This window comes from Mobula hypostoma, chromosome 6 (assembly GCF_963921235.1).
Source record: "Mobula hypostoma chromosome 6, sMobHyp1.1, whole genome shotgun sequence".
In the NCBI taxonomy this organism is placed as follows: Eukaryota; Metazoa; Chordata; class Chondrichthyes; order Myliobatiformes; family Myliobatidae; genus Mobula; species Mobula hypostoma.
The window spans coordinates 17,453,252-17,475,381 of record NC_086102.1 but is presented as its reverse complement, the minus strand read 5'-3'; the positions used below and the strand labels follow the sequence as shown (position 1 = coordinate 17,475,381).

Below are 22,130 nucleotides of genomic sequence, written 5' to 3'. Positions count from 1 at the left end.
GCAACAAATAATTTTTTAAAACTTTACATTACAATAAGAAATGTATACGTTATAAATGTAATTAAGTAAGTAGTGCAAAAAGAGAAAAAAAATACTGAGATAGTGTACATGGGTTCATTGTCATATCAGAAATCTGATGGCAGAGGAGAAGAAGCTGTTCCGAAAAAGTTGAGTGTGTACCTTCAGGCTCCTGTACCTCCTCCTTGATGGTAGCAATGAGAAGAGGGCATGTCCTGAGTGATGGGGGTCCTTAATGATCGATGTAGACAAAATGCAGAAGGAATTCAGGTGAGGCAGCATCCACAGAAGTGAACAAACAGTCAATGTTTTGGGCTGAGACTCTTCTTCAGGACTGAATGATGGATGCCAACTTTTGGAGAGTGCAGTTCGTCAAAGTTACATTTTTTTTTTGTTCACTCAAGTTGTGGAATTCCAGAATAGAAGAACATTGAAAGAATAGAATTGAGGTAGCGATTAAATTCTAATGTTAAAATAATTTACTGGGTTAATAACAGTGTGAACAGATTTGCCTGCGGGACAGAGTTCTTTGAAAGAGTTTGGACATGAAAGTCAATTGAACTCCCAGTTTAAAGAGTATGTAAATGAGTTCTGGGAACTTAAAGAGACGGTATGCTGTGAAGATGGGTTTAATCTCATGTGATTCCCTGGACTGATTTTGGTTGCCTAAAGGGATTAGATGGATATTATAGAGCACTTTTTTTCTCTGATTGGTGCTTTTATTATCCCTCCCCAATAAGTTATATGTTTGAGAGGTTCAGTGAACTTTTCTTCATTGGTCTGGCCAAATGATGTGGGGCAAGTTTGATGATTTAATTAGTCTTTTCTTGTTCATCACTTCAGTGTGTTTTTAATTAGGGTTACATTACCTTTGTAAACAAGGACATAAATTGCTGGAAATGAAAATAGATGTGTGAGTGAAAAGATCGGTAAAATGTGGGATTCATATAGATTTAATAAAGATCTCAAGATTAATGAAGTTGCAGTCCTCTCATCAGGTACATTTAGGAGTTTGGCTAGCACTTGAACATTGCATCAAATGAGAAAGATATAGATGACAAAATCTAATGGAAGACAGGAGATGGAAGAAAGCAAATCCTATAGAATATAAGTCCTTAGATAAAGAAGTTAAAAGCTTATGCCAAAAAGCCAAAGAAGAATGGTCAAACCAGGAATGTAAGCAAATAGAAAGAATCCCTATTACTGATCCAAAAAGGTTATATCAACAAATCAAGAATATCACTGGTAAAAAGCTCCTCTGTTCTTTAGGTGGATGTTTGAAAGCAAAGGACGGTACCATTATCTTGGAAAAATGAGATTATGAACGGATGGACTGAGTATATTCAGGAATTGTTTGAAGACGATCGAGGCGAGAGACCTGAAATTAAGAAAAACATTGAAGGTCCAAGTATTTTAAAATCTGAAGTTCATAATGCAATAAATAAGGTGAAGAAAGGAAAGGCAGCAGGTCCTGATGAATTAGTAATAGAACAAATTATTGCCCTTGAAGATGATGGAATTAAAAAACTTACTGATTTAATCAATGACGTTTATGAGACTGGAATAATACCAGAAGAGATGAAAAAATCAGTATTTATCACTCTTCCTAAGAAACCTGGAGCAATAGAATGTGAATTACATAGGACCATAAGCTTAATGAGTCATATCACCAAGATACTTCTAAGAATTTTAATGACAAGAACTAAAAGTAAGATACAAGCTGAAATAGGTAAAGAACAATGTGGTTTTGTGAAAGACAAAGGTACAAGAAACACGATATTGATGTTAAGGATACTATCAGAACGAGCTATTTGAGTGCAAAAAGATTTGTTTGTTTGGTTTATTGACTACACAAAAGCATTTGATAAAGTGAAGCACAATAAGTTATTCAAAATATTACAGAAAACTCTAGATCTAGATTCGAAAGCCCTCCGCCTAATCAGAAATCTGTACTGGGAGCAAACTGCCGCTGTAAGAATAGATGGAGAAGTGAGTCAGTTTACGAAAATCAAGAGAAATGTTAGACAAGGGCGTCTTTTCTCCCCTCATTTATTTAATGTGTACAGTGAAACAACGTTACAAAAAATAAGGGACATCTTGGGAATCAAAGTTGGCAGTGAAAACATCAATAATTTCAGATATGTAGATGACACTGTGTTAATTGCAAGTACAGAGGAAGAACTACAAAACTTAATTGATATCATTGTTGAAGAAAGTACAAAAATGGGTCTATTTATCAATTGCAAAAGGACAGAATCTATGGTGATATCCAAAAAGAAGGAGAATCCTATCTGCAGGCTGAGAATAAACGGTGAAGACATAAAACAAGTGCAGAACTTTTGCTACTTAGGAAGCTGGGTGACATCAGATGGCAGGTGCGACATGGACATCAAAAGAAGAATAGGGATGGCAAAAGTCACCTTTACGAGAATGAAGAGTATACTGGCCAACACTAAACTAGGCATGACAACCCACCTCAGAGTACTGAAATGTTATGTTTATCCAGTTATGTTATATGGCTCAGAAGGTTGGACAATATCTAGTAACATGAAGAAATGAATTGAAGCAGCAGAGATGTGGTTTTTGAGGAGGATGCAAAGAATATCATGGACGAAACGAATATCTAATGAGGATGTCATGAACAGAGCAAACACAAGAAGAGAAATAATGTATGAGATCATGAAAAGGCAATGTAACTTCATTGGACATGTGATTAGGAAAGAGGAGTTAGAATGCACGGTAATTATGGGAAAGATTGAAGGGAAGAAAGCAAGAGGAAGACAAAGATAAATGATGATGGGGACAGCAGCCAGAGAACCGGAAATGAATACCAATGAATTGATCCACTTGACCCGAAACAGGAGTGTGTGGGCCATGGCAGTTAAAGCTCAAACTGGGCATAGCACCTGATGATGATGATAGATGACAAACAACAACGGACTCAGCACCAATCCCTGAGGCACTCCTCTAGTCACAGGTTTCCAGTCACAGTGGCAAACATCTACTACCACCCTCTGGCTTCTCCCATGAAACCAATGTCAAATACAATTTACTACTTCCTCTCAAATACCAAGCAAGTGAATCCTTTTCACGAATCTCCCATGCGGGACCTTATCAAATGCCTTGCTAAAGTCCAAGTAGACAACATCTACTGCCTTGCCTTCATAAATTTTCTGAGTAACTTCCTTAAAAATCCCTATGAGATTAGTTATACATGACCTACCATGCACGAATTCATGCTGACTATCTCTGGTCAATCACTGTCTTTCCAAATACTCATATGTCAGGTCATTTAGAATACCTTCCATTAACTTTCCCACTACTGATGTCAGGCTCATCGGCCTATAATTTCCTAATTTATTTTTAGAGTCTTTCTTAAACACCAGAACAACATTGGTTATTCTCCCAAACATGAGGAAATCTGCAGATGCTGGAAATTGAAGCAACACACACAAAATGCTGGTGGAACGCAGCCCAGGCAGCATCTATAGGAAGAAGTACAGTCGACGTTTCAGGCCAAGACCCTTCGTCAGGACTAACTGAAAGAAGAGATAGTAAGAGATTTGAAAGTGGGAGGGGGAGGGGGCGATCCAAAATGATAGGAGAAGACAGGAGGGGGAGGGATGAAGCTGAGAGCTGGACAGGTGATTGGCAAAAGGGATATGAGGCTAGAGAAGGGAGAGGATCATGGGACGGGAGGCCTAGGGAGAATTCTCCAATTGTCCGATACTTCATCTATCGCTAAATATGATTTAAATATCTGTGCTAGGGGCCCTGAAATTTCAGCACTTGCCACCCACAGGGTCTGAGGGAATATCTTGCCAGGCCCTGGGGATTTATCTACCCCAATTTGTCTCAAGACAGCAAACACCTCCTCTTCTGTAATCTGTGTAGGGTCTGTTACGTACCCCGTAACTGGGTTGCCAAACCAGCAGAAATGGATCACTCAGTTGGAGTCTGGAGTACTAGAACTAAGAAAGTTTTATTAAAGAAACAAGCAACACAGTAATCGAAAGGATGATAAATGCAACAGTTCAGCGATGATAAACACACATGTGCACAGAATTAAGATAACAGCATCAATCAAGCTCTATTGTTGTCTAGGGGTAAATGACCAAATTTCAAAGTGACTCAAAGTTCAGTCCAGTTTAGTAGTTCAGTTCGCAGTAATCGTTGCCATGGCGATGGACAACGTGGGGGGAGAGAGAGAGGGAACAGGAACAACTGATCATTCAGACACGGCTTCACTCACAGACCGGCGATATTGCTCACAAGCAACTTTTGGGCGGGTCCTTGGTGATGTCACCTGAGGTCACCGACTGTGACCCCTCCTCCAGATGCGGTCGATCCTCTGCAGTGAACCCGGCACCCAGGCAAGAGCGGACACACACCGGGTTCCCGCTGATCGTACCTTTCCACCCTGGCCGTTGTCTGATACTTCCCACCGACTCGTGAGAGGCGCACCGCTTCCAGGGTCTCGTTACCTCGGGTCGCGTGTGTGTCCCCTTAGTGAACCTGTCCCTTTTTATCCCCCTGCTGGGGTATCGCCTGTCCATCACTTCAAACAGTTCAGGGTTCAAAGGGGGAGCCGCTCCAGACAGCTCTCTCTCCCCCGTCCCTTCATTACACATCTCCAGACACTGCTCCATTGTTCCTTATCTCTCCTTCCCCTGAGGGCAGGTGGCAGACCACTTGCTGATGTCACTGATGCTAACCCAGGCCAGCAAACATCTTAATTTTATGTGTATTCTCGTCACAGGTCCTTGACCTCATTGCTGATTTGCCTCATATCTGTAGATTCTGTGTCCATCTCCCAAGAAAACACAGATGCAAAAAGTGCATAGATTTCCATTCTGATCTTCCAGAGGACCAAGTTTGTCCCTTGCAATCCTTTTGCTGTTAACATATCTGTAGAATCCCTTTTGATTCTCCTACACCTTAGACCATAAAACCACAAAACATAGGAGCAGAATTAGGCCATTCAGCCTATCAGGTCTGCTCCACCATTCCATCATGGCTGATCCCGGCTCTCACTCAACCCCATGCACCTGGCTTCTCGCCATATTGCTTGATGCCCTGACCGATCAGATAAAGATCAACTTCTGCCTTAAATGTATGCACGCACTTGCACTTCACTGCAGTCTGTGGCAGAGCATTCCACAGATTTACTACTCTCTGGCTCAAAAAATTCCTCCTTACCTCTGTTCTAAAGGGTCGCCTCACTTTTTGGAGGCTGTGCACTCTAGTTCTAGATACCCCCACCATAGGAAACATCCTCTCCACATCCAGCCTATCTAGTCCTTTCAACATTCAGTAGGTTTCAACGAAATCCCCCTATTTTAGTCTATATTCCAGTGAGTACAAGCCCAAAGCTGCCAAACACTCCTGATACGTTAACCCCTTCAATCCTGGAATCATCCTTGTGAACCTCTTCTGGACTCTGTCCAACGACAACACATCCTGTCTAAGATACAGGGCCCAAAACTATTGACAATACCCCAAGTGTGGCCTGGCTAGTGTTTTATAAAGGCTCAGCATTATCTCCTTGTTTTTATATTCTATACCCCTTGAAATAAATGGCAACATTGCGTTTGCCTTCTTTACCACAGACTCAATCTGTAAACTAACCTTCTGGGAGTCTTGCACAAGGACTCCCAAGTACCTCTGCACCTCTGATTTGAACCTTATCCCCATTTATATAATAGTCCGCACCATTGTTCCTTTTACCAAAATGCATTATCATTCATTTTCCAACATTGTGAAAGTAATCAGATAGAGTAAAATTCCTGATCCTGCAATGTGTTGGATTGTTGCTGGTTTCTCTTGGCATTTTCTGCATTTATTGTCTTGAATTTGTTGGTCTCTTATTATGTCATTTTGATCATTTTTTGTTTTAACCACCTGGTCCTGAATTGCCACAAGGAACCCCTCTGTTTCTTGGAAGAGGTCTCCAACTCTGAGCCTGGTGTTTGACACTTTCTTGTTGACATTTAGCCTGCTCAGATCATGGGGATGACCCATGGAATCACTTCGTCATTTTCCTGGGTTGTGAGTTCATTTAAGTTTAGTGGTGTGTGCTTCGTATCAGAATTGCATATGCTCACATGGAGTGCTGATTCCTATTTTTCTTGATGAAAGTATATCCTTAGAAGTTTAACCTGACAGTATTATAAACTTTTTAAATCTACTATTCCTCTTCCCCCTTTTGTCCTAGGCAGTGTTAACCTAAGTGTGCTTGAGTCTACATAGTGTTTTCTAAAATTTGCCATTTCAGTTTTTATTTTTCCTTATGAATTTCCAGATCAGTTTTTAGTTGTGGAATACACCTTCTGGTGCTACTTGGGACACGTCTTCAGTGATGAACCTGGGGTCATAGGATGTTTCGGGTCTTTAACCATCAGACAACCTCGACCGGGCGACCCAGCCGGGGGTGATCAGCCCCCGACTTGTGTCCAAGTGGCGCACTAATCCACGGATCCCCCCTCCGTATCCACAGCCACCGCGAGTCCTTTAACTCCCAGGAGTTTTGGAGTCCGCTGTAACAAATGGCCAGCAAAGCCCTGGCACCCAGCTTCGACTGGCTCACAGCGAGCTCTCCAGCCGTTGCTCCAGCATTCTGCAACAAGATCTGTGTATCTAGCCCTCTTGCGCTCGTTGGCCTCTTCAATCCAGTCTTCCCAGAGGACAGTAAGTTCCAGCAGGACCACTTGCTTTGTAGACTCCAATATTAACACCATGTCCGGGCAGAGCAGAGTGGCTGCGATGTTCTCTGGGAACTTGAGTTGCCTCCCGAGGTTGACTTGGAGCTGCCAGTCTCGTGCAGTGGCAAGAAGCCCTCCCGAGGAGCTAGGCCGATGCTGAGCCTTCTCCCCTGCTCTAATAAAGGTGATGGACTGTTTGGGAGCGTGCTGAATTATGCTATCTTGAATTGCTGTGCTGAATGCGTCCGCCATAGACCTTAGGACTTGGTCATGGCGCCAGTGGTATTGCCCTTCCCCCAACGCCTTCGGGCAGCAACTTAGGATATGCTCCAAGGTGCCCCTTTTCTGGCACAGTTGGCGTGCTGGAGTGTTTGCCATGCCCCACCTGTGCAGGTTGTCCGGGTTTGGGAGAACGTCATAGACTGATTGGATGAGAAACTTGCTGTGCAATGGTTCGGCTCTCCAGAACTCTGTCCAGGTGAACCTGCGAGGTTCCGCATGCTTCCATCTAGTCCAGGCACCTTGTTTGTACATGCCGGCCATCTTGCTGTATCGTTCTTCCTCCACTTCTGCTTGTATCTCATTCTGAACCAGTTGACACTTCTCCTTTCCACGGGTTTTGTCGTAGCATGGTTTGGGAAAACAGCCCAGTCCTGCCCACCCCACCGCCACATTGCCCACCAAAATATTGTGCCACAGCTGTGCCTCCGCTCTATGGACAGCTTCCTGCTCCTGACACTTCCTTCCGGTCTTTACGCAGATTCCTGCTGAGGCAACTTTAACATCGGAGGAGTCTCGGTACATGGTAACCTCCCTGGCTCGAGTGAGCTTGAATTCCTCTGATCGGCCGCTGATGGGGAGCTGCAGCTTGGTGGAATGCCCATACAGGGCAATGCAGCTTAAGGTCTGGGGAAGCCCCAACCACCTCCGGAGAGACTGACTGATGGTCTTCTCCAGAGCCTCCACTGTTGACATTGGCACCTCGTAGACTAGAAGGGGCCAGAGTAGCCTTGGCAGGACTCCCTGTTTGTACATCCAGGCTTTGAATTTTCCTGGAAGCCCCGATCTGTCAATCACAGTGAGCCGGGTTATCAAGTTGCTCCTGGTTTGTTGAACTGCGGCTGTGTCCTTCAGGGAACTGTCGAAGATCGTGCCCAGGCTCTAAAATTATTATTGTATTATTTCTTAAGTATAAAGCTCACTGCTCTCCACTCAGCCTTGAATCAGCTGGGCTACAGCGTTGCCGACATCATGCAGTTATTTGCTGATTACAATGCAGTGTTCAACACCTTCCTCCACTCCCCCCTCCAGGTATTAATTAACAAGCTTCAAAACCTGGGCCTCTGTGCCTTTCATGGAGACTGGATCCTTGACTTCCTCATCGGGAGACCATAGTCAGTGTGGATAGGGCAATAAACATAGAACATAGACTAGTACGACACATTATAGGCCCTTCGGCCCACAATGTTGTGCCGACCCTCAAACCCTGCCTCCCATATAACCCCCCACCTCAAATTCCTCCATATACCTGTCTAGTAGTCTCTTAAACTTCACTAGTGTATCTGCCTCCACCACTGACTCAGGCAGTGCATTCCATGCACCAACCACTCTCTGAGTAAAAAACCTTCCTCTAATATCCCCCTTAAACTTCCCACCCCTTACCTTAAAGCCATGTCCTCTTGTATTGAGCAGTGGTGCCCTGGGGGAGAGGCGCTGGCTATCCACTCTATCTATTCCTCTTATTATCTTGTACACCTCTATCCTGTCTCCTCTCGTCTTCCTTCTCTCCAAAGAGTAAAGCCCTAGCTCCCTTAATCTCTGATCATAATGCATACTCTCTAAACCAGGCAGCATCCTGGTAACTCTCCTCTGTACCCTTTCCAATGCTTCCACATCCTTCCTATAGTGAGGCGACCAGAACTAGACACAGTACTCCAAGTGTGGCCTAACCAGAGTTTTATAGAGCTGCATCATTACATCGCGACTCTTAAACTCTATCCCTCGACTTATGAAAGCTAACACCCCATAAGCTTTCTTAACTAGCCTAACTACCTGTGAGGCAACTTTCAGGGATCTGTGGACATGTACCCTGAGATCCCTCTGCTCCTCCACACTACCAAGTATCCTGCCATTTACTTTGTACTCTGCCTTGGAGTTTGTCCTTCCAAAGTGTACCACCTCACACTTCTCCAGGTTGAACTCCATTTGCCACTTCTCAGCCCACTTCTGCATCCTATCAATGTCTCTCTGCAATCTTTGACAATCCTCTACACTATCTACAACACCACTAGCCTTTGTGTCATCTGCAAACTTGCCAACCCACCCTTCTACCCCCACATCCAGGTCATTAATAAAAATCACGAAAAGTAGAGGTCCCAGAACAGATCCTTGTGGGACACCACTAGTCACAATCCTCCAATCTGAATGTACTCCCTCCACCACCACCCTCTGCCTTCTGCAGGCAAGCCAATTCTGAATCCACCCGGCCAAACTTCTCTGGATCCCATGCCTTCTGACTTTCTGAATAAGCCTACCATGTGGAACCTTGTCAAATGCCTTACTAAAATCCCTAGATCACGTCTACTGCATTACCCTCATCTATATGACACAAGACACAATCTGCCCTTCACAAAACCATGCTGACTGTCCCTGATCAGACCATAATTTCTAAATGCCCATAGATCCTATCCCTAAGAATCTTTTCCAACAGGTCTATAATTACCCGGATTATCCCTGCTACCTTTTTTGAACAAGGGGACAACATTCGCCTCCCTCCAGTCCTCCAGTACCATTCCTGTGGACAACAAGGACATAAAGATCCTAGCCAGAGGCTCAGCAATCTCTTCCCCCGCCTCGTGGAGCAGCCTGGGGAATATTCCGTCAGGCCCCAGGGACTTATCCGTCCTAATGTATTTTAATAACTCCAACACCTCCTCTCCTTTAATATCAACATGCTCCAGAACATCAACCTCACTCATATTGTCCTCACCATCATCAAGTTCCCTCTCATTGGTGAATACCGAAGAGAAGTATTCATTGAGGACCTCGTTCACTTCCACAGCCTCCTGGCACATCTTCCCGCCTTTATCTAAAATATCTTCCTCTTCGATAATTAACACAGACACACCTCAAGAATGCATGTGTAGCTCTACTATCCTGCTCTCCTCCCTCGACAGCCAGACAGAGCTTAAATGGCATCTATAAATCAGCGATGGCATCACTGTGGCGAGCGGAATCTCAGATGGCGATAAAGAGGTGTACAGAAGCAAGGTAGATCTGCTGCTTGAATGGTGTTGCAACAATCTTGCACTCAACGTCAGTAAAACCAAGGAACTGATTGTGGACTTCAGGAAGGGTAAGTCAGGAAAGCACATACCAGTCCACATTGAGGATGCAAGGTATCCCCACAGTCACTGCGTACTTGGTTGATGGAGAGTTAATTTTATTGTGCGATGCATCACCAAAGAGTGTTGGTGCTGTGTGTGTGTGTGTGTGTGTGTTTGTGTGTGTGTGTGTGTGTGTGTGTGTGTGTGTGTGTGCAAAAGAGACAGGGAGAGGGAGGAATGGGGTTTGTTTTGCTGTTGTTGTTTTGATCTGTTTGTAGTGTACTTTGTTCCGTTGAGCACTGTGGGAAGGCTATGCTGGCGACAGAATGTGTGGTAACACCAGTGGGCTGCCCCAGCACATCCTCAGATTCTGATGGTTGTTAGCACAAACAGCACATTTCACAGTCTGCTTCAATATACATGTAATAAGTAAATGAATTTGAGCCTGAATGTACACGTATCACAAATCCCTCATAACCCTGCCCCACTGAAACAAAGCCAAGGCCCCAACTGGCTTCCCCATCAGCTCTAAGGTGGACGTTGATTTAGGCCGCATCTGAACATGCTATTATTTCTGACGCTGGAAAATGGTGTGGAAATACAGATGCTCTCTGTTATCTTTTGGTGCCAGGGACAACGGCTGATGAAAGGGACCAGGAGCATGTGCTGGTGATGGATTATCGCGACTTCATGTCTATGATTACAGAGCCAAAGATCCTGTTCTGCCTCAGGTTTATGATTATGACAAGCATTGACCACAGAAAAACAACAGGAAAACATCCTTCCATTCCCAGAGATTAGAGCTGAGTGTAAGGGATGGACGTATCAAATGGGAAGATAAAGCTGTCATTCCCCAACTAGTCCAGCTACTGAAAAAACTTCATTGGAAACCCGGGAATGATTAGGTTGAAGGGATCATCCAGATCATACGTACAATGGCCTAAACTGGACTGTTACATGGACTGAGAGCTGTTCAGAGTGTTAATGAAGCAGAAAGTGCCAGTTTTAACTCACTTGTTCCCTTGGAAATGGTTCCACTAATTATTGAGTAAATGAGCTGTGGATTCCATATTGGTTTAGGTGGATCTTTCTGAAGGAAGATGTCCCACTGATGACTGAGGCTCATTCTCAATGGTTGGACAGATATCCAATGAAAGCTTCATTGTCAGTTGCTACAATTTAAGAGCTAAGGCAAAATGTCATTATATCAGCCCATCGAGAATTCTGAGGATCTTGTGAAGCATGTGACATCTGCCCCGTTTCATCCGCCCTCCACTCTGTGGAGAGGACTGTTCAAACTTTCAAAGAAAGAGTCTAGAAAATTCAAAGAGGCAGCAATGAAGCCAAAGTGTTTCTGTTCGCAGTGGGTTACCGCATTACCCTGAAGTTGAAAACGGAAAAGGCTCACGGAACAGTTACTCACGGCAAATTAGCTTTACATCTCACCACTTTCAGCCTGAAAATCAAAATACTGAACAAACAATTGAAAATGAAGCTAGTACAAAACTATTGCGTACTGGAGAGGAAGAATTTGTGCATCAGTTTACTTCTATTCTCATTAGACCATAAGACATAGAAGCAGAAATGGACCATTCAGCTCATTGAGTTCATTCCATCACTCCATCATGACAGATTTATTTTCCCTCTCAACCCCATTCTCCTGCTTTCTTCCCAAGATGTTTGATGCTCTTACTAATTAAGCACCAATCAAACTCTGCTTTAAGTATACCCAATGACTTGGCTTCCATAGCCATCTGTGGCAAGGAATTCCACCAATGATTGAGAGAACTACAGGATCTTTGTCATATCCAGTCATTCTAGTAAATGGACAAGTATTGTCAAGGATCTCTGTCACCCTGTCCATTCCCTTTTCTCTAATAAACCTTCTGGGACAAGACGCAGGAAGTTCCTCATCAGATTCATCTTATATATTTCACCTTTTACCCTAAATCTATAGCTCCTAGTTCGAGTCTCGCTCTGTCTGAGGGTAAGGAGCCTGATGGCATTCACCATGTCTGTGCCCCTGATAATTTTGTATATCTCTGTAAGATCATCCCTCATTCTCCTAGGCTCCAGGGAATAAACCCATCCCTAGAACTGAGATTCTCAGGTCCTGACAACATTATGAGTTCCGAGTGGGAAACAAAGATCGTAGTCATGAATTTTTACAAAGCAGGAAGTAAGTGTCAGGTAATGGTGACGTTTTACAAGGATTGCAAGCAAATCCAAGAACTATAGACTTAAAGGATGTGGGTGGAGAATTAGTGGGACATTTAGGGGTCAGCATCATAAAAATGTGGAAAATGTTTAGCAGTAAAATGGAGCTTACTGTAGCATAACCTTGAAAAAGAATAAGAGATAGAAGAGAAAGGACTAATGGCCTGTCACTAAACCTACTGATCATGGTGGGGGAAGAACATAATGGATTGCCAAAAATATGCCCAAACCCATAAGACGATCAAGCTATCAGAAAAGACTATCACTAAATCCTAACTCTAGCAGGAATCAGCTGGTGTAGGTTAAGCCCAAAGTTTTCAGGAAGCCTGAAGCCAGAAACGGGTACTAGAATATAAGATGTAATGAAGAAACATTCCTGATGTAAAATTTTAAAGCACTGCTTGAAAGAAACACAGTCCAATCTCTACATTTTGGCTTTAAATTAAGTCACAGCATGCTTCAGCAGAGAGTGGCCTATAAAAGATGCTGGGAGACTTAGGAATCACAGAAAGTTTCCAGATCTGTGCAATAAATGACAAAGTACACAAGTCAATGATAGAAAGAACAAGAAAGCCTAGTCTGAGCTGAATGCTAACAAAGACATCATAAAGTGAAGGAATCTCAGTTCTACATAATGGGGAACACATCAGATGCTGTGTGGCTATGCCCAGAAGATATCAGAGAGATTGCAGAGCTGGAGGACTGAAAGGGAAAGAAAGGATGAAGATTTTTCTAGGGATAATACTATATTCAATATTCCTTTCATCCCTAGAATGTCAGACTACATGGAAAACTCTGTGTGTGTCGCTTCATTGACTCTATTTTAATTCTTTGTTCTACCGTGAATGCTTGGAAGAAAATGAATCAAGGTGCACTATATGAACCCCATATAGTGCACCTTGGCTACCAACATGGCCATACGACGTAGGAGTAGAATTAGGCCATTCAACCCATTGAGTCTGTTCCACCATTCCATAATGACTGATTTATTATTCCTCTCAACCCCATTCTCCTGCTTTCCTCCCGTAACCTTTCACACCCTGACTACCAAGATCTTATCAATCCCTTCCTTAAATATACCCAATGACATGGCTTTGACAGCCATCTGTGGCAATTAATTCCAGAGGCTCATCAGCCTCTGGCTAAAGACATTCTTTCCTATCTCTGTTCTAAATGCATGCGCCTGTCTTCTAAGGCAGTGCTTCCTGGTGCTAGACTCCCCCACTATAGGAAACATCCTCACCACATCCACTATGCCTTTCAATATTCAATAGGTTTCAACGAGATCCTCCCTCATTCTTCTAAATTCCAGCGAGTACAGGCCCGGAGATAACAAATGCTGCTCATACATTAACTCTTTCATTCCTGGGATCATTCTCGTGAACCCCCTCTGGACCCTCTCCAATGCCAGCAAACCTTTTCTGAGATAAGAGGCCCAAATCTGCTCACAACACTCCAAGTGTGGTCCGACCAACACCTTATAAAGACTCAGCATTACATCCTTGCTTTTATATTCGGGTCCTCTCAAAATGAATGCTAACATTGCGTTTACTTTCCTTACCACTGACTCAACCTACAAGTTAATCTGTAGGGAATCCTGCGCAAGGATTCCCAAGTCCCTTTGCACCTCTGATTTCTGAATTTTTCTCTCCATTTAGAAAATAGTCTATGTATTTATTCCTTCCACCAAAGTTTCCAAGCTATATTACATCTGCCACTTCTTTTCTCCATCTCCAAATCTGTCTAAGTCCTCTTGCAGACTCCTTGCTTCCTTAGCATGACCTGACCCTTCACCTATCTTCGTATTGTCTACAACTTGGCCACAAGCTATTAATCCATCATCTAAATCATTGATGTATAACACGAAAAGAAGTGATCCCATCACCGACCCCTGCAGAACACCACTAATCACCAGTAATCAATCAGAAAAGATCTTCTTTATTCCCAGTCTTTGCCTCCTGCCGACAGCCAGTCCTCTATTCCTGTAATACCAAGGCCGCTTATCTTGTTAAGCAACCTCATGTGTAGCATCTTGTCAAAGGCTTTCTGAAAATCCAAGTAAACATCATCCACTGACTCTCCTTTGTCTATCCTGCTTGTTACTTACCCATAGAATTCCAACAATTTGTCAGGCAAGATTTCTCCTTAGGGAAACCATGCTGACTTAGGCCTACTTTATCATGTGCCTCCAAGTACCCTGAAACCTCATCCTTAATAATGAAATCCAACATCTTTCCAATCACTGAACTCAAGCTAACTAGTCTATAGTTTCCTTTCTTCTGCCTCCCACCCTTCTTAAAGAGTGGAGTGACATTTGCACTTTTCCAGTCCTCGGGAACCATTTCAGAATCTAATGATTTCTGAAAGGTCATTACTAACATCTCCCCAATATTTTCAGCTTTCTCCTTCAGAGCCCTGGGTGTTGTCCATCTGATTCAGGTGACAACTACGTCCCAAGCACCCTACCTCCCAAGCACCCTCTCCTTAGTAACTACACTCACGTCTGCCCCCGGCACTCTCAAATTTCTAGTACACTGCTAATGCTACCACAGTGAAGGCTGATGCAAAATACTTATTAAGTTCATCTGCCATTTCTTTGTCCCCCATTACTACTTCTCCAGTGTCATTTTCCAATGGTGTGACATCCACTCTCATCTCTCTTTTACTCTATATATATGAAAAACTCTTGGTATCCTGTTTTATATCATTGGCTAGCTTACCTTCATATTTCATCTTTTCTCCCTTTATGGTTTTTGTACTTGCGTTCTGCTGGTTTTTAAAAGCTTCCCAATCCTCTAACTTCCCACTAATTTTTGCTATATTATATGCACTCTCTTTTCCTCTTATGCTGTATTTGACTTCACTCGTTAGCCACAGTTGCCTCATCCTCCCTTTAGAACACTTTTCTATGTTGGGATGTACAGTGTCTATCCTGTGCCTTCTGAGACGTGAGAAGCACGGAGGAACATCTGGAGAAACTTCTGAAATGCCCTGTTCGCTGCTGCTGCTACTGTGCAATCGAGAATCTCCGGAGGGTAGGCCCCAAATCCTCGGCTTTGCCTGTTGCTGGTGGCCGGGGCTGGGGTCAAAGCACTCAGCAGAGATGGTGCTCGGTGCTCGGTGTCGGAGGGCTGGTCGGAGGCTCGCAGTTTTCGGACGGACTCAGAGTCGGACTATGGTCGGGTGTTTCCAGGGTGCTGCATCGGCAAGTTTGTGGCGCTGGAAGCTCATGGCAGGGAGAGTTTTCTTCTTTCTCCTGTCTGCATGAGATCATGGGACTTTCGAGAGACTTTGAACTTTTTTTACCGTGCCCATGGCCTGTTCTTCATCAAATTACAGTATTGCTTGCACTGTTGTAACTGCAAACGGTATATGTTATAATTATGTGGTTCTTGTCAGTTTTTCAGTCTTAGTCTGTCTTGTGTTTCTGTGATATCACACCAGAGGAACTTTGTATCATTTCTTAATGCATGCATTACTAAATGACAATAAAATGTCTTCATAATCTAAAAAGAAATTGTCCGAGAAACTCCAGCTATTGCCTTTCTATGATACCCCTACTTGTGTCCTTCCAATCAACTTTGGCCAGCTCCCCTCTCATGCCTCAGTGACTCTGTTTTCTCCACTGTAATACTGATACATCTGTCTTTAGCATCTCCCTATCAAACTGCAGGCAGAATTCTATCATCTGCCTTTCTCCTAGTGGGCTTAACCACAACAACACACACAAAATGCTGGAGGAACTCAGCAGGCCGGCATTGCCACAAGCAATGCTGCCTCTAAGGTGTCCATGTAGGCACGTGCACACTCTTTTGCCACTAGCGCACAAAGGAATTTAAACTGTGCACAAAAGGTCCCTCCACCTCATTGGCATGTTGAGTATATTTCATGACCGTACACGATCACATTTCCTTTTCTGGTTCCTGATGCGGACGGTGTTCACAACACGGAGTTTGCAATGGTTTGTCTGTAGATCTTAGAACTGGCTTATTTATGCTGTTTTCATTGAAGAAATTATTGATTCACAATGTTGAATTCCAAAGAAGCAAAGGGCGTGAAGCGCAAAGGAACTGCTAGTTCATTTAAAGCGGCTTCAGCTGCTTCAGGCCTGCTACCTGTGTTTTGTGAGAGTGCAGATGAACGAGAGCAAAAACAATCAAACCCAGAGGAGATCAAAGGTCTTATTGACAGTGTTTTGCTAGCTGTTAAAATGAATACCTCCCTATATAAAATTCAGTGCACACGTTATCACCGGGCAAAAAGTTATACAGCACAAGATATTTGTGCACACTTGTCATTACAAATTAGAGGGAACATTGACCACAACCTGCTCTAAGAAGCCTTCTCTTGGGATCCAGCACTAATCTGACTTTCCCAACGACCTGCATATTGAAAACCTCATCACTATCAAAACACTGCCCTTTTGACATCCACTACCAAATTACTGTAGTTTAAACTCTCCCCAACAGCTCTAGCAAAGCTGTCACCAGGATATTGGTCCCTCTGGGTTATAGGTGTAATTCATCGTTTTTTTACAGGTCATACCTTCCCCAGAAGAGATCCCAATGATCCAGAAATCTGAAAACCTGCCCCCTACACCGATTCTTCAGTTGTGCATTTATCTGCCAAATCTTTTTATTTTTTTACCCTGGTGTGTGGCACAAGCAAAAAAAAAAATGTAAAAAATAAATAAGTAGAGTACAAAGACAGCAAAATAGGGAGGAAATGTTCATGGATTAATTGTCTGTTCAAAACTCTGATGGTAGAAGGGAAAAAGCTGTTCCTTAACTGTTGAGTGTGTGTCTAGAGGCTCCTCTTCCTCCTACCCAGTGGTAGTCTTTGATGATGGATGCTGCTTTCTTGTGACAGTGCACCATGTAAATATATTACAATACATCAGGATAGAAAGAAAACCATTAGCCAAACACCACATCTTATCTCTGCTGGGAGAAATTTGTTACAGACACTGCTCACTTTCTCTGTACTGGAAGTCAACATAAAGTACCTTTGAAGAAGACCAACAAAACTAGAAGAAGGAAGGTTCTAGCTGATGTGCAACCTTGATCATAAACAGAAAATACTGTAGACACTTAGCAGATCAAGAAGCGTTTGTGGAGAGGGAAAAAGAGTCAGTTTTCAGGTCAAGGTAGCGGGACGAGGGTCGGGTCTAACTGATTCACTTTTGATTGGGTCCTCCGCTAACATTCTCTTTGTCGAATCCAACCCTCTGCCATCTCTGCCACATAAGCTGCTCTAAGTTCTAAATTTCAAAGTTCAAAATAAATATATTATGAAAGTACATATATGTCATCATATACATTCCTGAGATTTGCTTTCTTGCAGGCTTAATAAGTCCATAATAGAATAACAACCATAATAGAATCAATGGAAGACTGCTCTAAGTTGGCACTCAACTAGTTTGCAAAAGACAGCAGACTGTGCTGATACAAAAAGAAAAAGAAAAACAATAAATAAATAAGCAACAAGTATCAAGAACGTGAGTTGAAGAGTCTTTGAAAGTGAATCCATAGGTGGTGAGAACATTTCAATGTTGGGGCAAGTGAAGGTGAGCGCAGTTACCCCTTTGGTTCAAGAGCATGAAGGTTGAGGGGTAATAGAAAACCACTGAAACCATAGAAAAACTACAGCACAGAAACAGGCCTTTTGGCCCTTCTTGGCTGTGCCGAACCATTTTCTGCCTAGTCCCACTGACCTGCACATGGACCATATCCCTCCATACACCTCCCATCCATGTATCTGTCCAATTTATTCTTAAATGTTAAAAAAGAACCCGCATTTACCACCTCGTCTGGCAGCTCATTCCATACTCCCACCACTCTCTGTGTGAAGAAGCCCCCCTAATGTTCCCTTTAAACTTTTCCCCCTTCACCCATAACCCATGTCCTCTGGTTTTTTTCTCCCCTTGCCTCAGTGGAAAAAGTCTGCTTGCATTCACTCTATCTATACCCATCATAATTTTATATACCTCTATCAAATATCCCATCATTCTTCTACGCTCCAGGGAATAAAGTCCTAACCTATTCAACCTTTCTCCGTAACTGAGTTTCTCAAGTCCTGGCACCATCCTTGTAAATCTTCTCTGCACTCTTTCAACCTTATTTATATCCTTCCTGTAATTTGGTGACCAAAACTGAACACAATACTCCAGATTCGGCCTCACCAATGCCTTATACAACCTCATCATAACATTCCAGCTCTTATACTCAATACTTTAATTAATAAAGGCCAATGTACCAAAAGCTCTCTTTACGACCCTATCTACCTGAGACGCCACTTTTAGGGAATTTTGTATCTGTATTCCCAGATCCCTCTGTTCTACTGCACTCCTCAGTGTCTTACCATTTACCCTGTATGTTCTACCTTGGTTCCTGAACCTGGTGGTGTGGCTCCTGAGGCTCCTGTACCTTCTTTCTGATGGTAGCAGCAAGAGGAGAGCATGTCTGGGTGATGGGTGTCTCTGATGACTGATGCTGCCTTGCAGGTGAGCTCAATGGTGGGAAAGGCTTTACCTGTGATGGACTGGCTCTACCCATTACTTTTTGTAGGACTTTCTATTCAAGGGCACAGGTGTGTCCATACCAGGCTGTGTGATGCAGCCAGTCAATATACACTCCTGACAAAAGATCAAAACATCCTGATGAAATGTCACTGAAGTGCAGCATTAACCTTGTTTCTCCACGGTTACCGCCTGACCTACTGAGTACTTCCAGGATTATCTGTGATTATTTCTGGATTGCAACACCTGCAGATTTTAAAAATGTTTTCTGATATTTTAGTTGTTTTTACAGGAGGAACATGAAAGGAGAGATTGCAGTGTGAAAAGGCAATTCTGAGGACAAACTAACGTAGATGAGGGATTGCAAGTGAGCTGTGTCACTGAAAAGAAGAAAGAAACAGAAACTTTGGAGTAAAGGTGATTGTATCCAGGATATTTCACATTAACGTCTATTTGTTCAACGTTCAAAGTAAATTTATTGTTAAAATGAGTGTACGTCACCATAGACTATCATGAGATTTATTTTCTTGCAGGCATTTACAGGAGAACAGAGAAATACAACAGAATCGTGAAAAACCATCCTCAAAGACTGACAAATAACCATGTTCAGAAGAAGACAATCTGTGTAAATAAAAACAAAAAATACTGTGATCATGTGTTGTAGAGTCCTGGCTGTTGTTGTGGAATCAGTTCAGAGTTGAGGTGAGTGAAGTTATCCACACTGATGGTTGCAGGGTAATAACTGTTCCTGAACCTGGTGGTGTGGGAGCTAAGGCTCCTCTACCTCCTTTCCGATGGCAGCGGCGAGACCAGAGTGTGGCCTGGATGGTGGGAGTCCTTGGTGACGGATGCTGCTTTCCTGAGACAGTGCAGCTTGTAAACATGCTCATTGCTGGGGAGGGCTTTGCTTGTGATGGGCTCGGCTTGCCCATTCCTGGGCATTGGCATTCCAAACCAGGCCTTGACACAATCCGTCAGGATTCTCGCCACTGTATATCTATAGAAGTCTGTCGAAGATATGCCAAATCTGCACAAACATCCATCGTGCCTTCTTCGTAATGGCACTTCCGTGCTGGTCCCAGGACAGACCCTGTGACGTGATAACACTAAGGAATTTAAAGTTACTGACCCTCTCCACTTCCGCCCCCTTAATGAGGACTCGCTCCTGGAACTCCTGTTTGTATTCAATAATCCGCTCTTAGGTTTTGCTGATGTTGAATGGGAGGTTGTTGTTGTGGCACCATTCACCCAGATTTTCAATCTCTCTCCCATATGACGATTCACCACTCACAGTGGTGTCGTCAACAAGCTTGTCAAAACCTTATCAAAAGCGTCTCAAGGTTGAGATACGCTCTGTCCACTGGTTCCCCCCTTTTCCATTCTACTAGTCACAACACTAAAACATATTCCAGATTTGAGAAGTCTGATTTCCCTTTCATGAACCTAGAGCGATTTACATTTTTCTGCTGTAAATACAAGAGGTTCTACAGATTCAGGAAATCCAGAGCAACACACAAAATGCTAGTAGAACTTGGCAAGTCAGGCAGCAGCTATGGAGAGGGATGAAGAATCGATATTTTGGCCGGAGACCCTTCATCGGGACAGGAAAGGAAAGGAAGGGGTAGAAACCAGAATAAGAAGGTGGGGGCATGGGTAGGAGTTCAAGCTGGTAGGTGATAGGTGAAACCAGGTGGGGGGGGCAAGGTGGATGGGTGGGGGAGGGGTGATGAAGTAGGAAGCTGGGAGGTAATAGGTGGAAAACGTAAATGGCTGAAGAAGAAGAAGGAACCTGATAGGGGAGGGGAGTGGGCCATGAGAGAAAGGGGAGGAGGGGCACCAGGGGGAGATGAGAAGGGATAATATAGAGAGAGACAAGGGGGAGAAATTACTGGGTTAGAAAGATCAATATTCATGCCTTCTGTTGGAGGCTACCCAGACAGAAATATGAAGTGTTGCTCCTACAGTCTGAGAGTCACCTGATGGAGGCAGTAAAGGAGGCCATAGACTGACGCGTCAAACTGGGAATGGGGACTAGAATTAAAATGGGTGGCTACCAGGAGAGCCCCACGTATGTGGTGATGGAGCAGAGGTACATGACGAAGTGATCCCCTAATCTATGTCGGGTCTCATCGACGTAGAGGAGGCCGCGTCAGGAGCATCGGATGACCACAATAGACTCACAGGTGAACTGTTGCTTTGGGGCCCTGAATGAGGGTGAGAAAGGAGGTGTAGAGCCAGGTATAGCATTTGTCCCGCTTGCAGGGGTGAAGGTCAGGAGGGAAATGAGTGGAGAGGGATAAGTGGACAAGGGAGTTGTGTAGAGAGAGTGATATCTGTGGAAAGTGGTAGGGGGAAGATATGTTGGTTGGTAGGATCCCATTGAAGATGGCAGACATTGCGGAGAATGAGGTGTTGGATGTGGAGGCTCGAGTGGTACTGTAGATAAGGACAGGGAAATATCCTTGTTATGGTGACGAGGAGATGAGGTGAAGGCAAATGGAGAAGATGTGGCTGAGGAAATATATACTAGGCAAATAGACCAAAGATTAAAGACAATAGCTGACCAAGGCACAAGTAAAAATAAACAATTAAAGCATCCATTTTAGATCATTACCCAGGTATGGGGAGTATATAGCACATGCATAATATCTAATGGTCGAAATCTGAATGCTAGCCCAGGATGATACCTTAAGATCACACATCATTGAGTCTGAGATGGAACCAGAGCTTTGATCTACACCAGGGCCAATAGAACAGGAAACATCAGCCGAAACATCAGCCAAACTGAATGCAGAAGACTATAAGATCATAGGATACAGGAGCAGAGTTAGGCCATTTGGCCCATTGACTGTGATCCTCCATTTAATCATGAGTGATCCATTTTTCCTCTCAGCACCGATCTCCTGCCTTTCCCCCATAGAAGAATAACCATAGTCATGTCCCCCTTGTGTTCAGTTCTGGTCACCTCATTATAGGAAGGATTTGGAAGCTCTAGAGAGGGTGCAGAGGAGTTCCACCAGGATGCTGCCTGGATTAGAGAGCGTCTCTTATGAGGATGGGTTGAGTAAGGTAAGGCTTTTCTCTTTGGAGTGAAGGAGGAAAAGAAGTGATTTGATAGAGGTGTCTAAGATGACAAGAGGCAGATCAAGTGGACAGCCAGCTCCTTTTCCCAGGGCAAAAATGGCTAATATGAGAGGGCATTATTTGAGAGTGATTGGAGGAAAGTATGGAGGGGGATGTCAGAGATTCTTGCACAGAGAGTGATAGATGCATGGAATGCATTGCCTGGGGTGGTCTTAGAGAGAGAGAGAGATTGGAGACATTTAGGAGACTCTTTGATAGGCATATGGC

The 22,130-nt window shown here is 43.6% G+C and overlaps 1 long non-coding RNA gene across 2 annotated transcripts in view; it reads left to right on the top strand.

Annotated features, from left to right (window-relative positions):
* Positions 1 to 19,430, top strand: part of LOC134347833 (uncharacterized) — a 134,778-nt gene extending 115,348 nt beyond the window's left edge. The window contains exons 4-5 of one of the 2 annotated variants that reach the window (XR_010018279.1): positions 19,072 to 19,196; positions 19,313 to 19,430. This is a non-coding gene — a long non-coding RNA (uncharacterized LOC134347833). Of the gene's footprint in view, positions 1 to 19,059; positions 19,197 to 19,312 lie in introns of both variants that reach the window. The other variant, XR_010018280.1, reaches the window with a different exon arrangement.
* The last annotated feature ends 2,700 nt before the right edge of the window (positions 19,431 to 22,130 follow it).